General features: G+C 42.4%; 1 protein-coding gene across 1 annotated transcript in view; it reads left to right on the forward strand.

The window, feature by feature from the left end:
- Ndufaf6 (NADH:ubiquinone oxidoreductase complex assembly factor 6) overlaps positions 1-13,982 on the forward strand; it is a 146,569-nt gene that overhangs the window by 1,697 nt on the left and 130,890 nt on the right. The gene's annotated exons all lie outside the window — the stretch shown is intronic.

Here is a 13,982-nt window from a genome sequence, read left to right on the forward strand (position 1 = left end):
ATTAAGATTAAAGACAAAGGAATGGCTCAGTGATAGAGCACTTACCTATCATGAATTTGATCCTCAACACGTGGGAGGGCATGGTATAGAAAGGGACTGTTTAAAGAGAGACTGAGCAAGGGTGGATGATGGGAGAGAAATAGGATCAAGGTTTTTTGCAGCCTTAGAATGTCATGGTTAACTCTTTCTGTATAGCTAAAATGTACTGATAAAAAAGATTAAATTTGGCAGTGTACAGAGACTTCTTCCATATCAACTAATCAGAATTGATGATCAGTAAATACAAGCCATTCTGTCTCTTATATACCCTTCCTCCTTACCAGGAGTGAAAACAGTTTCAGCCCTCTGTCAGGGTGGCAGGCACGGGCCTCTAGTCCTAGCCATGGAAGGCAGAGGCAGGTGGAGCTCTGAGTGTGAGCTCAGTTGCAGTACGTGCTGGGTAGTTCCTTAAGAACCGTCTTAAGGATGTTGTCTCTTATATGTCAAAGTTCATTTTTGGTGTACTTTTTCCCTGCAGTCATTCCAGTTTTCAATTTACCTGCTTTAAAATGTATAAAATTCTGACCTGCATGGGGACCCACAGCTTTAATCCCAGCAGAGCAGGTGAAACTCTTAAGTTCCAGGCCAGCCTGGTCTGCATAGTGAGCTCCAGGACAGCTAGGGCTACGTAGAATGAGTATAAAATTCCTTTATACGTTTAGAAAATTTGGCATTTTCTGAAGAACCTACTGTGCGTGCCCTGAAATCTGGCTAATAAACTGTTAAACTCTACAACATTTCTTGGAGTAATTATTTTGATTCGAGGAACAGGTTTCTTTATTTTCCAGAAAGCCAGGTTCAGGGTTTATACCTGTTGTTCTGGTTACTGATAAATTGAGGCAGGCTCCAAGGCTAATCTGGGCAGGATAGTAAACCCAGCTGACATACTTCCAATTCCTGTGTCTTTGCCATGCCTTCTCTCTAGACCTCCTGGATCTTTGTACCCCATAGTTTGTCCTCTAAACAAGACACCAGTGCCTATGTAAGCCCTGACCTAGAGCCTCCTGTGTAGATACCACAGGTACATTCTAGAGCCTCCTGTGTAGATACCACAGGTACATTCTAGAGCCTCCTGTGTAGATACCACAGGTACATTCTAGAGCCTCCTGTGTAGATACCACAGGTACATTCTAGAGCCTCCTGTGTAGATACCACAGGTACATTCTAGAGCCTCCTGTGTAGATACCACAGGTACATTCTAGAGCCTCCTGTGTAGATACCACAGGTACATTCTAGAGCTTCCTGTGTAGATACCACAGGTACATTCTTGGCCACGTTTTTACTTTCAGTTTTTTGAGATAGGGTCTCAGTGAGTTTTCTGGGCTGTCCTCGAGTTTGCAACTCTCCTGCCTCAGCTTCTGACTTAGCAGGGATTACAGGTCTGCACCACCAGGCCCATCTTTATTCATCTTTTTATAGGTAGTTAGCACATGGCTCCGAGAGGTATGTTGTAGGACCTTGGTAAATGCTAGTTTGATGGATGATGGGTAGGAGAAGGTTGTGAGACAATATCTCACTGTGTAGCCCTGGCTGCTCTGAACTTGTGTTGTAGACCAGGATGCCTTTAAACTCACAGGGACCTGCCGTCTCTGTCCGAACTCCTTTATACTCTTTCTCTAGTTAGCTTCTCCAATAGTTTAAAGCTTATGGAAAAAAGAGTGGGCAGAATAGAGCTCCCATGTCTCCCTGCCTGCTTCACACATCCAAATATATATACTATATGCATATATATGTATATGTGTAAGTCATACATACATATATATCTAGTGTCACAGCATATCATAAACTATATGCATATATATGCATATATCTAAGCCACACATATGTATATATCTAGTGCCACCATATATCATATGCTATATGCATATATGTAAGTCATATATACGTATGTATCTAGTGCCACAGCATATCATATACTATATGCATAAATATGTAAATCGTATATACATATATCTAGTGTCACAGTATATCATATATACTGTATGTATATATGCATACACATGTAAATCGTATATACATATATAGCTAGTGTCAAATGTTTTGTGGTGATGTATTTGTCATTAATAAGTCGGTGTTGATGTGTTGTTATTATTAACTAAAATATATGTTCTATTCAGTTTTCCTTAGCTTTTACCTAATGCCTGTTTGGTTTGTTTGGCTTTGACACAGGTTCCCATGACTCTCAGGATGGCCTTGAATTCTGTTTGTAGTTGAGGATAATTTTGAACTTAATGCCAGTGCTGGGATCACAGGTGTACACTATCATAGCCAATTTACAGGGATCTGGGTGGGACTATAACCTATTTAGACAGGGTCTCTCACTGTCTATAGCCAGGTCAAGCTGGCCTTGACTTGCTAGCAAAAGTTGACTTGAACGTGTGATCCTCCTGCCTCCACGTCCTAAATGATGGGATTCCAGGCATTCGCCACTGTGACAGGCCTTACCTGTGTTTTTATCCCTCCACGAGCACTTTCAGATATACCACGTTCAAATGTGTATCAAATGTGTCCGGAGTTTCCTTTAGCCTGTGACAAGTTTTCACAGCCTTGCCTTGTTTTTCATGACTGGAAAATTTTAAAAAAGCTTAAAGGCTTACATTACAGGCAGTTGAAGGTTTTGGTTTTTGCTTAGGGATTGTGGCTGACACCTAGAGACCCCTATGCAACTGTACAGTTCAGGCACCTCCTCATAGATTTCTCTTACTTCCAGAGAATGGTTGGTGGACATGCTTTTCTGGGCTTGCTCCATGTGTTCGTGAGCAGATACTAAGTCAACATAAGGACTTCTATGTATTAGTCCGCGTGGTCCCTAAGATAATTTACCATACAGAAAGAAATTTCCCAGTGACTGCAAGGACCCAACTAAAAGGACCCTGTAACTGCCCTTACATTGGGCATTCTCCTAAGGCTCAGGCTAGCAGGTGCAGAGACTGGAATAGGCCACTGGCAGTCTAAGACAGATATTATAATGACCTGTGATCAGCTATTGACTTGGACATAGAAGGTTAGAGAGCTCCATAACCTGTTGTAAGGAGAGGCCGCTTGTTTGTTTCCCGGCTGCTCTGGCAGCTCAGACCTGAAATAATCACACAGAAACTATATTATTTAAAATACTGCTTGGCCCATTAGCTCTAGCTTCCTATTGGCTAATTCTTACATGTTAATTTAACCCATTTCTATTAATCTGTGTATTGCCACATGTCTATGGCTTACTGGATAAAGTTCCTGTGGGGCTGCATAGCTTCTCTCCAACTCCTCCTTCTTTGTCCCAGCATTCAGTTTAGTTTCCCCCGCCTACCTCTATTCCCTGCACAGGCCCAAGACAGTTTACTTTATTCAGTAATGGTAATTAAAGCATACAGAGGGGAATCCCACATCAATAATCCATTTATAAGAGCCCCTAACCTCCTTAGCCAAAGTAGTGCTGCAAAACAAGAGAGGACTAGACCTTATATTCCTACAAGGTGGACTTTTCACATCATTGGGAGAAGAATGTTGTTTTTATGTGGACCACTCGGGTGGTGAAAGAATCGCTAGCTGAAGATAGGGAGGGATTAGCCAAAAGAAAAAGGGACCGTGAACAAGCTCAAGGCTGGCTCAAATATTTATTCAATACCCCCCCATGGCAAACAGCCTTAATCACTGCATTGCTAGGGCCCTACTCATCTTTAATGCTTATAGTTTCTTTTGGACCCTGTGTCCTTAATTAGTTACTGGCTTTCATTACGGGGAGGACCAGTACAGTTGATGGGACTATAGTCTCAGTATACTCCCTCAGAGCCATGATTGGGTCCTCTGTTACTTTTAGCGGGGGGGAATGAGAGTCCTAGGCCCCAGAAAATCTCTAATCCACAGCCCACACACAGACCCCAAATAGCTAGGCTCCAAGCTCCAACTCGGGAAGAAACACAACCTGAAAACGGGACCAGAATCAGGGGAAGAGACACTTAGTCCCCAAACCTAGAGCCGGAGAAAAGCCCCTGAACCCTGAAACTAGGACCAAAAGAACGTACTAAGTCCCTAGATTCAGGACATAACAAAGATACTCACCTTGGCCCCAAGATTAGGGTTAAAAAGATAGAAAGAATGAGAAAAAGAAACACAGTTTGGCCCCGGAAATGGAGCCATTTCTACCCCCTGACTCGAAACCAGCCAATCCCTGAGCAGAGAAAATGGACCAGTCAGGGCCTCAGGCAGTTACTGGCAGTTGGGAATTCCTCTCAGGCCTGGAAAGCCCCTTACATCATCAGAGGGCAGCCAGTCCCAAGACTGGAACTGTGGAATTCCCACTTCTACCACTAGGGGACAGCCAATCACAAGCTCTGAGGCTTGGAATTTTCCCGAGCCTCTGCCCCTATATAAATCCCGTGTTGTTTCTATTGCTGTTGCTGTCTGGAGTTAACTCGTGAATAAAGAGTCAGTGTTTTTGCATCAGAGTTGGTCTCGTGGTGATTTGGGTTCCAGAATTCGGGCATAACATACCTGTGATGGCCCTAACTTGGAGCAGATGTGTGATTACCAAATCCGCCTTTTCAGAACTCAAAGCAGTTGCCCCTTGTAAACCTGAATAGGTTTCAGTGGTGTGATGTACATATTTTTGTTTTCCAAATTCTACAAAATGAAACACATTTGCCAGATTTAATTCCTTTGAGTACCCTTTGGGTCACTTCCTGCAGGTAGTGTGGTTGGGTTGTATAAAGAACAAGTGGGACATTTCCTTATAATTTCCTTGGCTTGTTGCCATGTGATAGAAAAGTCTTTTTTTTTTTTAAAAAAAAATCTTTGCTATTGATATGATTTTTATGAAAGCACATTTGCAAACAATAATTTCCAAGCAAACAATAATTGATCAGTTTCTGCATTACCTTGTGCTAGAGAAAGTGGCAAACCAGTATGGGATCGGATGTGTGTTACATATATATGATGATTCCTATTTCTGATTTTATTTTGTAACCGAATAAATAATAAAGTCAATTCTTAAGCATCTGGTATAAGTTCAGCAGTTTCAATGTGCAAAACAACTCTTTCTGCAAATTGGTAACTATATTGAGAGGATCTTTAAAATCCCTTAGTACCATGAGAAAAGCATGTAATTCTGACTTTTGAACAGAATCATAAGGGCTTTATTCTACTTTACTTAAATCTTCTGATCTGCAACCTGCCTTTCCTGATTTATTTCATCGGTATAGAATGTAGGGGTTCCAATTATTGGTGCAAGGAAAGATCCAGCTGATTATCTTTATTAGTTGAATTCTCTTGCTTCAGGGATATTTGTTGATCACTCCCCCAAAATACCATAAACTCTTTGCCAGGATTCGCTTTCTTCCCGTAATTTATCAGTTTCATCATTATTAAAAGGTCCTATAATTTCTACTGGGTCTATTCCTGCTAATTGACAAAGTCTCAATTTTCTTTTTAAAATTAACTCAGAAACCTTTCCACATAAGTTTTTAATATTTTACTCAGTTTATGTGATAAAAAGATCCATTCTCAGATAGTATCTTCCTTCTGCATTAGAATTCCTGAAGGGGGCCGGGCAGTGGTGGCTCACGCCTTTAATCCTAGCACTCGGGAGGCAGAGGCAGGCGGATCTCTCTGAGTTCGAGACCAGCCTGGTCTACAAGAGCTAGTTCCAGGACAGGCTCCAAAACCACAGAGAAACCCTGTCTCGAAAATCCCCCCCCCAAAAAAAAAGAATTCCTGAAGGGGAATGTTTGGAGGGTGATAAGACCAGAATGCCGTTGGGGATCATGGAATCGGAATCTTATGTGCCTTCTGTAATTCCTCTTCTACCAAAGCCAATTCTCTCTCAGCTTCAGCTAATCATTGCCTGTTTAAGTCCTTGTCACCATCGAAGAGTTTGCGTGAATTAATCAGTTGGTCAGATTTTATCCCAATAGCGGGATGTAGCTGGGAGATGTCTCCTAGTGAGCTCTGAAGTCATCAAGAGTCTGCAGTCCATCTCTTCCACTTTGCTCCTTTTGGGGTCTAATTTTTTGTAAACCTATTTTATAGCCTAAATAATTAATAGACTCTCCTTCTTGTATTTTCCAGGAGCAATTTGTGATCTGCAACAAGGCAAAACTTTCTTCTTCAGACAGTCTTTGTAAAGTGTGTGTATTTGAATCCGATAGTCAAGTGTCATCCATGTATGGTAAACTGCAGACTGAGGAAAGTGCTTGCTGGCCGTTTCCAGCAGCTGCTGCACAGCCATAGGGGTCTATCTGTCAGCATTTTAAAGGTGTGGCTGTTGTGCCCTGGTACAGTCTGAGTGGTTGGTGACTTTATAATATCTTGTAATATTTTTTCCAGAAACATTTTAATTTAAGGTTTGTTTCTTAACCTTAAGATTGAGGGAATGCTAATCTGAGTATTCCATTGTTATAACAAATTACATCCCACAAATTCATTGCTATGTTAGCCACATATGACTTTAATTTTCCTTTCTGTCCTTGTGGCCCTATATATTCGACCCATCTCGCTCTCTGCTTTACCTGAGATTAAGTTCCGATCCCTAGAAGCTGAACATTTATATATTGAAGAGGCCAATTTCTGGGCCAAGATTCTGATGAAATCAGACCTTCAATGACAGTGTCATTTGTTCATATTTTAAATTTTGGTCTTTGTTCATTTATAGAAGTTTGCCAAAATACTTGCTTTATATTTTCTCCTGTTTTTTTGTTTTCTCTTCTGTAGCTGTTCTGTTACCCAGAGTAGCAGTATGACTTCTTACACTAGGCATTAGGTTATTTAATTGATTTGGTTAGGAGTTTTCTCTATGATGGCAGGAAATGGCTGAATCAGATTTGGCATAGGTTCTGCAAGAGGCCCGTCATGGAGTTTCCAGTGGCAAAAGGTTAACTTGAATATCTTTTGATCTACATTCATTAGTCCAGTGCCTGTGTTTGCCACAAGGGAGGAGTGTTCTGTTTGGATTATGCTTAGAAAAAAAATTGTTTCTAGGAAAGCCTGGTCTACAATCACTTTTAAGGCATCTATAATTCTGGTTTTTTTTTATCTTAAAACTTAATAAATGGAGTCATACGCCTGTTCTTGAGTAAATGTTCTTTCATTAGCACAGTTGCTCCATGCTGTTGCATGTGTTGGCACTCTGTCCATCCATCCCTCCTTCCATGTACACAGTGCCTTGCCTGTATGTATGCCTGGAAGCCAGAAGAGGGCACCAGATCTCATTATAGAGGGGTTCTGAGCTATCATGTAGTTTCGGGAATTGAACTCAGGACCTCTGAAGGAGCAGCCAGTGCTCTTAACCTCTGAGCCATCTCTCCAGCCCACCCTCTCTTCTTACTTATTGCTGGTTGATGTGCTGGGGTGTAGATGCCTCATGGCTTAGTTTTTCATTTTTAGCTACCATGAATAAAGATGTCATAAATATTCTATATATCCACAAGGAAGTCTTTTTTTTTCTTGAATATACAGATTCATTTCTTTATTCCTGGGGGTGCAATTTGAGGATCCTAGGATAGGTAACAAGTTTAACTTTAGGGTATATAAAGAAGGATCTGTACAGATAGGCATCAGTTCAGAGATGTGCTCAATGTGATGGCTGGAGTCTCTAATCTTAACACTTCCTAAGCCAAGACAAGAGCTGCAAGTTCAAGGCCAGCTCTCAAAAAGCCAAGAAAGGGTACTAGAGAGATGACTCAGTCATTAATACCACTGACTGCTCTTCCAGAGGACCCTGGTTTGGTTCTCAGCCCCCATGTAAGTTCAGTTCCAGAGAATCTGATGCCTTCTTCTGGCCTCTAGGGCCATGCATGAAATGGTATACAGACACACATGCAAGTAAGACACCCATGCATATAAAAAGAAAATAAAACTTTTTAATTTAAAAAGCCAAGAAAAAAAAGACTGTAAATTGAAATATTCAGTATGGTTGCATTTATATAAAATTGGAAAGCATGTGAGACAAATGTTACACCTTCATGTACGTATGTGGTAACATGTTTGTAAAAATAAGTCACTGGTGGCAGGACAGTGGAACCTCTAATGGTGGTGACACTTGGGATTAGAGGGGCTCATGATAGTCTCCGTCTAAATGAGTAAAGTTGCATTTCTTTAAAGGCATTAGAAGCAATTATAATAAATGTCAAGATTTTATAGCGATGAATGCATATTCCACAACAGGTGTTAAACTCTGAGCTTTGTAGGTTTCTGCTTGCTGTCCTCTCTAGGCCACCATCTTGTGTGAACAGCTCCTTGGGGGCTGGGACAGAGCACCTCTGACCTGTTTCTAGCTACTGCTTCAAGAGAGCCTGCAAGCCTGCCTTCCCTTGGTCCCTGCATCCTGGTCTGACTTTGTGCTGGGTGTTCAAGTACCTGTTCCTTCCATTGCTTTTGGTCTTTTTCTCTGGCGACTTGGGATTTCAGTTGTGTGTTTCCCATTTGCCCATCTTCTCTGTCATTTCCTATCTAATTAGTTTTCAAACTTTCCCATCCTTCACATCTTTCACAGATGGTCCTTAAAATGCTGCCATGGGTTACTGCTTTTTTGTTTGTTTTGTTTTTTAATTGGTTTTTCAGCTCTGAAGTGTGTTTTTTCCCTTTTCCTTTCTGAACTTCCAGTTCCTGGTTCAAGTACCTCCTATAGCTTCCGGCCTCTGGTCAGCCCTTCCTGCTTTTCATTGCTTCTGCTTTATCATCTTCCTGCATAGCCGTTGCCTCATTACGCTTTTAAAATTATCTTCTACCCGTGGTGATGTTTTCCTAGTGAGTTTTCTTCGTGGGACAAGTTTTGCTATTCCTTCTCAGTTTGTATCTTACACAAACACTTTTTATTCTACCTTTGATTGGATGTTGAGTAACACCTTTGTCTGGGTTAAGGTTTTTGTTTTGCTGTGAAGAAGCACCATGACCACAGCAACTCTTATTCAGAGGTTCAGTCCATTGCCATCATGGTGGGACATGCCTGCATGCAAGCGGACATGGTACTGGAGAAGTAACTGGAGTCCTATAGTGTGCAGGCAACAGGAAATGGTCTGGAACACTGGACATTGCTTGATCGTATATGAGACCTCAAAACCCACCCCCACAGTGATTCCTTCAGCAAGGCCACACCTACTCCAACAAAGCCACACCTCGTAGTAGTACCACTCTATGAGCTTATGGGGGCCAGTGACATTCAAACTACCACGGCCTTTTATCTTTTATTTTGAGGTGCATTGTAGTCAAACCAACAGCAAAACAATTCTGTCATAGAACGGGTAATGGAAATACCTTCCTCCTACCTCTTTTAACTTGCCAAAAAGACCAGATGCATTAGCCACCGCCTTGGCAAGAGTGATTCTGGGAGGGACATCCCTTTCTCTGAATCTTCCCACTGACTAGAGCTAGCCGAGACACCTGTTGTTGTTTGGGGGTCAGTGTCGTGGGATGTGTACCTGCGGGGACAGTCCACCTGCTATTCTGAAGTGCATGACTTGACATAGCAACGTGTAACACCAGCAGTTTTGCTGTCTGTTTTGTCATGTGCCGTTGAGAATACCCTGGCAGACGCTCCTCCCTCATTCTCACATGGCCTCCTCTGTTCAGTTTGTGGACACTGTGACACTTTCTCTTTGCTTGCATCTCCCACCGAAAGCACATCACCACTCATGGCTGGTACCCTAGCAGTGTTCCTGGCCAGTACTGGGCATTCCTGTAAACCTTAGCATTTGGAAGGCAAAGCCGAGAAGAATGCTACAAGGCCTGGCCTGCATGCTAAGTTACGTAGATGATAGCTGTTCTTGGTTGTCAGCTTGACCATATCTAGGATGAACCATAATTCAGAAATGGAGTGCACACTGTGATCCAGACCTTAAGGCAAGAAGACAGCATACCTTTGGTCTGCTTCTTAAGGCTAGATAACATACGCCTTTAATCCAGACTTAAGGCGGGAAGGCAGAACTGGGCCCTTACCTTCTGCCCAGAGTCTGTAAGGAGGAAAGAATCGGGCATCTGCCAAAACAGTTGTCTAAAGTCCAGCTTCTACAGCTCACTTCCTCCTGTTTCAGAAACCCAAAGACCACTTTCCAACTTCCGTCATTAGCAAGGATGGAACAGCAGGCAGCCAGAGAGCAGAAGTGATAGTCTGGACTGGGCTCAGAAGTGCCTAGGAGCCTGGCACGGAGAACTCCGGAAGCCCGATGTTCGTTGTGAATCACTGTTCATTACAGTGACACTGCTGCCTTACTTTGACCTTGTAAAGATCCCTGATTACAGTAGACACCATCCAAAAGTATTCCCCACCACGCATGGTCATCTTTCTGTTTTGTTGCTTAAAAAATAAGAGGTAGGTGTGTGCATGTGTTCATTCAAGAACACAATGATTTGGGTACCAGAAGAGAAAAGCACAGTGACTGTCTACAGTTAGAAATCTGCTTAACCGGGCTGGAGAGGTGGTTTAGTGGTTAAGAGCACTGGCTGTTCTTCCAGAGATCCTGAGTTCAATTCCTAGCAACCACATGATGGCTCACAACCATCCGTAATAAGATCTGATGCCCTCTTCTGGCCTGCAGGTGCACATGCAGGTAGAACGTTGTATATATGCATAATAAATAAATCTAAAAAAAAGCCCCAGCTTATCTAGTGTGTGCTCAGTTTTCTGTTTGTTTACTATGATTCTTGGGAGTTGGAACTAGGGCCTCTAGTATGGTAGGGAAGCACTCTACCACTGAGCTGTCTCCCCAGCCATCCTTTTTGGTGGGGAGGTGGATTCATGCATTTAATTAGAACAAATAGTGTAGCCACACAATAGAATACACTTGGTGGTTATCGGCAGTTATCACTTCTAGGAAACAGTTGTGCGTTTAAAGTGAAGATATAAGGGTTTCTTCATATGACACCCACAGCACACTCCTAGTTGACTGGATAATTAGTGAGTAAGCTGTTAGTGACACACACACAAATAATGTGTGAGATCGTCTGTTCTCTGAGGAACTGGGAAAGAGCTAGGACAGTGGCAGAGGGAAGGCTGGTGCCCTTCAGGCCCTCTAGCACGGCCCTCTTCACTTGCTATTGATGCAGAGTCTCACTAAGTTGCCCAGGCTAGCTTTAAACTCACTCTCTTAGCCAAGCAGATCTGAAATTTGGAATCCTGCTTTAACCTCTAAAGTAGCTTGGATTTCTGGCCTGTGCCAGCACACCTGGCTGCTCTTGAGGAATTTGGAAGCTGGATGGGTTTTTTTGGGGTTCAGAACTTTTCAGATGTCTTGAAAGAGCATGAATGAATGCATTCATGCATATGTTTCTTGACAGCCCAGCAGGGCCTGAAGTAATGCCTCCATAGCCAAACATAACATTCCTTTTTAAAAAAATCATATATATATTTACTGGGAAGGATGTATAATGTAGAAGCCAGAGGTGGAGGTCAACTATCTTCCTTACTTGCTTTCCACCTTAGCTTTTGAAACAGTCTGTCACTGAACCTAGAGCTTGCTGAATTCTAGCCAGGTAAGCCAGTGGCACCTTACTGTTCCCATCTTGCAACATCGAGTTACAGGTGTGCCACTACCATGCCCAGCTTTTGTGGGTGTTGGGCATCTGAGCTCAGGTTCTAATGTATGAATGGTAAGTGCTTTACCAACGGAACCATCTCTCCTGCACCTCCGGTTTTAGTTTTTACTTTCTTTTCTTTTTTTTTTAATGGCTGGCATTTTGTCTTTATTTATGTCTCCATTATATACATGCAGTTGCAGTACCTTCCGAGACCAGAAGAGGGAACCAGATCCTCTGGAATTGGAGTTCCAGGCAGAGCTGCTGTTGGGTTCTGTGATAGGTTCTGGGAGTTGAACCTGAGCCCTCTAGAAGATTGGCCAGTGCTCTTAGTGGTTGAGTGATCACTTCAGTACCCCACTCAGAATTTCTGACTCTATTTGATACTTTCATGGTTACAGAAAAACAAAACAGCTGCAGAGTATCAGCACATGGCAGAGGCATTGGACAGAATGTTGTGGCTGCTGAGTCTTAGTTAAGACAGACTTTTTTTTTTTTTAAATTTGGGAAGTAAGTTTGGTGGCAAACTTAGAGGGGAATATCTTAGTTTCAAGGGCTTTTTGAGTATTGCAAATAATTATGGGCTGAACTTTAAATTTTATTTTTATTAGTATGTATAAGAGAGATTGTGGGAGCACAGAACACTTGTGGTGGCCAGAGGACAGTGTTTAGGAGTCTGTTCTCTTGTTCTGTTGTGGGATCCAGAGATTGAATTTATGTCCTCGGGGTTGCATAGTAACCACACCACCACCAACAACAAAAACAAACACTAAATTTACAAGAAATGGGTTGATCTTGTTACTGTTTTTGTTTGTTTTTCAGTGCTGAGGATCAAACTCAAGACCTCCTGATGGTAGGGAAAGACTAACTCATTGCTAAACTGTATCTCTAGTCTCTAGGTCAGTTTGGTTAGAGCATAAAAAGTCTTTGCTTTGTCAAGTCCTTTAGTGTTGTACCAGTCTAGTTCTGGGGCAGGTGTACAAGAGCAATTCACGTTGTTCTAAGGTTCGCAACTTCTGTTCATCTTATCTCTATCTCCCCAGTATTGGGATTACAGGCAGAATACCATTTTATCTGGTGTGTTCAGGCCTCATGCGTGTTAGGTGAGCATGCTACCAAACAAGTAATATCTCCACCCCTATTAGGTTTGTTTCTTAAGTGTAAGAATGTTAGTGATGATTCTTTAGGCTAGCAGTTCCCTGGGCATTTCTAGAGCTGTCTCTACATACATCTCTAGGGCTGCAAACTGACATTCTCCAGCACATTTGTCCAATATTTTCAGATCAGTAAGGCTTGACTTTCTGCTGTGGGACAATGGTTTTGTACCCTGTAAAGATTGCTTTAATATTGCCTTAATAAACCGCTGATTAGCCAGTAGCCAGGCAGGAAGTATAGATGGGGCAACGAGAACAGGAGAATTCTGGGAAGAGGAAAGACTCAAGTCTGCAATTGTTGCGCAGACCAAGAGGAAGCAAGATGAGAATGCCTCACTGGTAAAAGGACCAAGCCACATCGCTAACACAGACAAGAATTACGGGTTAATGTAAGGTATAAGAGTTACTAAGAAGCCTGAGCTACTAGGCCAACCAGTTTATAGTTAATGTAGACCTCTGTGTGTTTCTTTGGGATTGAACAGCTGAGGGACTGGGTAGAACAGAAACCTCTGTCAACAGCTTTCTTTTGAGCTAGATGCGGTACACACCTGTAAATTCCAGCACTTTGGAGACGGAGGCAGAAGAATGCCACAAGTTTGAGGCTAGACTGGTCTACATACTGAGACCCTGTCCAATTGTTCCTCTCCCTAAAACAACAAAACTCTTATTTGGAAGTTATTTCTCAATTTCAATGCTTTCACACTTGCTGTAAGTGAATATCTGATTTTTTTTTCCAGAATGAAATATTGAATCCTTAACATTGGAAACTTTTTGTTTTGTTTTCAGACAGAGTCCCATGGAGTCCAGAATTTGCTTGTACCAAGGATGACCTTGAGTCCCTGGTCCCCCAGCTTTCTTCCACCTCATAAGTCCTGGGACTGGAGGCACATACCTAACATACTTGTTAGCTTCTGAATAAGGTATTCAAAGTGACCAGTGGCTCCCTTCCTAAGTGACACAGTTCAGGCTCCTCAGAGAAAAAAAAAATGCCCTCAGGTGATGAGACCATCTGACCACCTGAATGCACCAAGTCCCCTGGGATTTGTGTTCTCAGTGGTTTTGACAGGAGCCCCTCAGTGTTTCCGGACAGGCTGCTGCAGGGTGGACCTTGGGCCCAATACCACAAGGCCAGGCTCTGTTATGATATTTGGGGCTTGGTTTATCTCACAGAAAGCTGGCCAGCTCTTTAACCTCTTCATTTCACCCTATACACTTCCCTAGAGGCTGGGTTTACAATGTGAGATTACTTAATAAAATATTTTTATTTATCTTTGTTAACTCTTTAGTATAGTTTCC

The sequence above is a fragment of the Microtus pennsylvanicus genome, chromosome 3 (genome assembly GCF_037038515.1).
Source record: "Microtus pennsylvanicus isolate mMicPen1 chromosome 3, mMicPen1.hap1, whole genome shotgun sequence".
Classification (NCBI taxonomy): Eukaryota; Metazoa; Chordata; class Mammalia; order Rodentia; family Cricetidae; genus Microtus; species Microtus pennsylvanicus.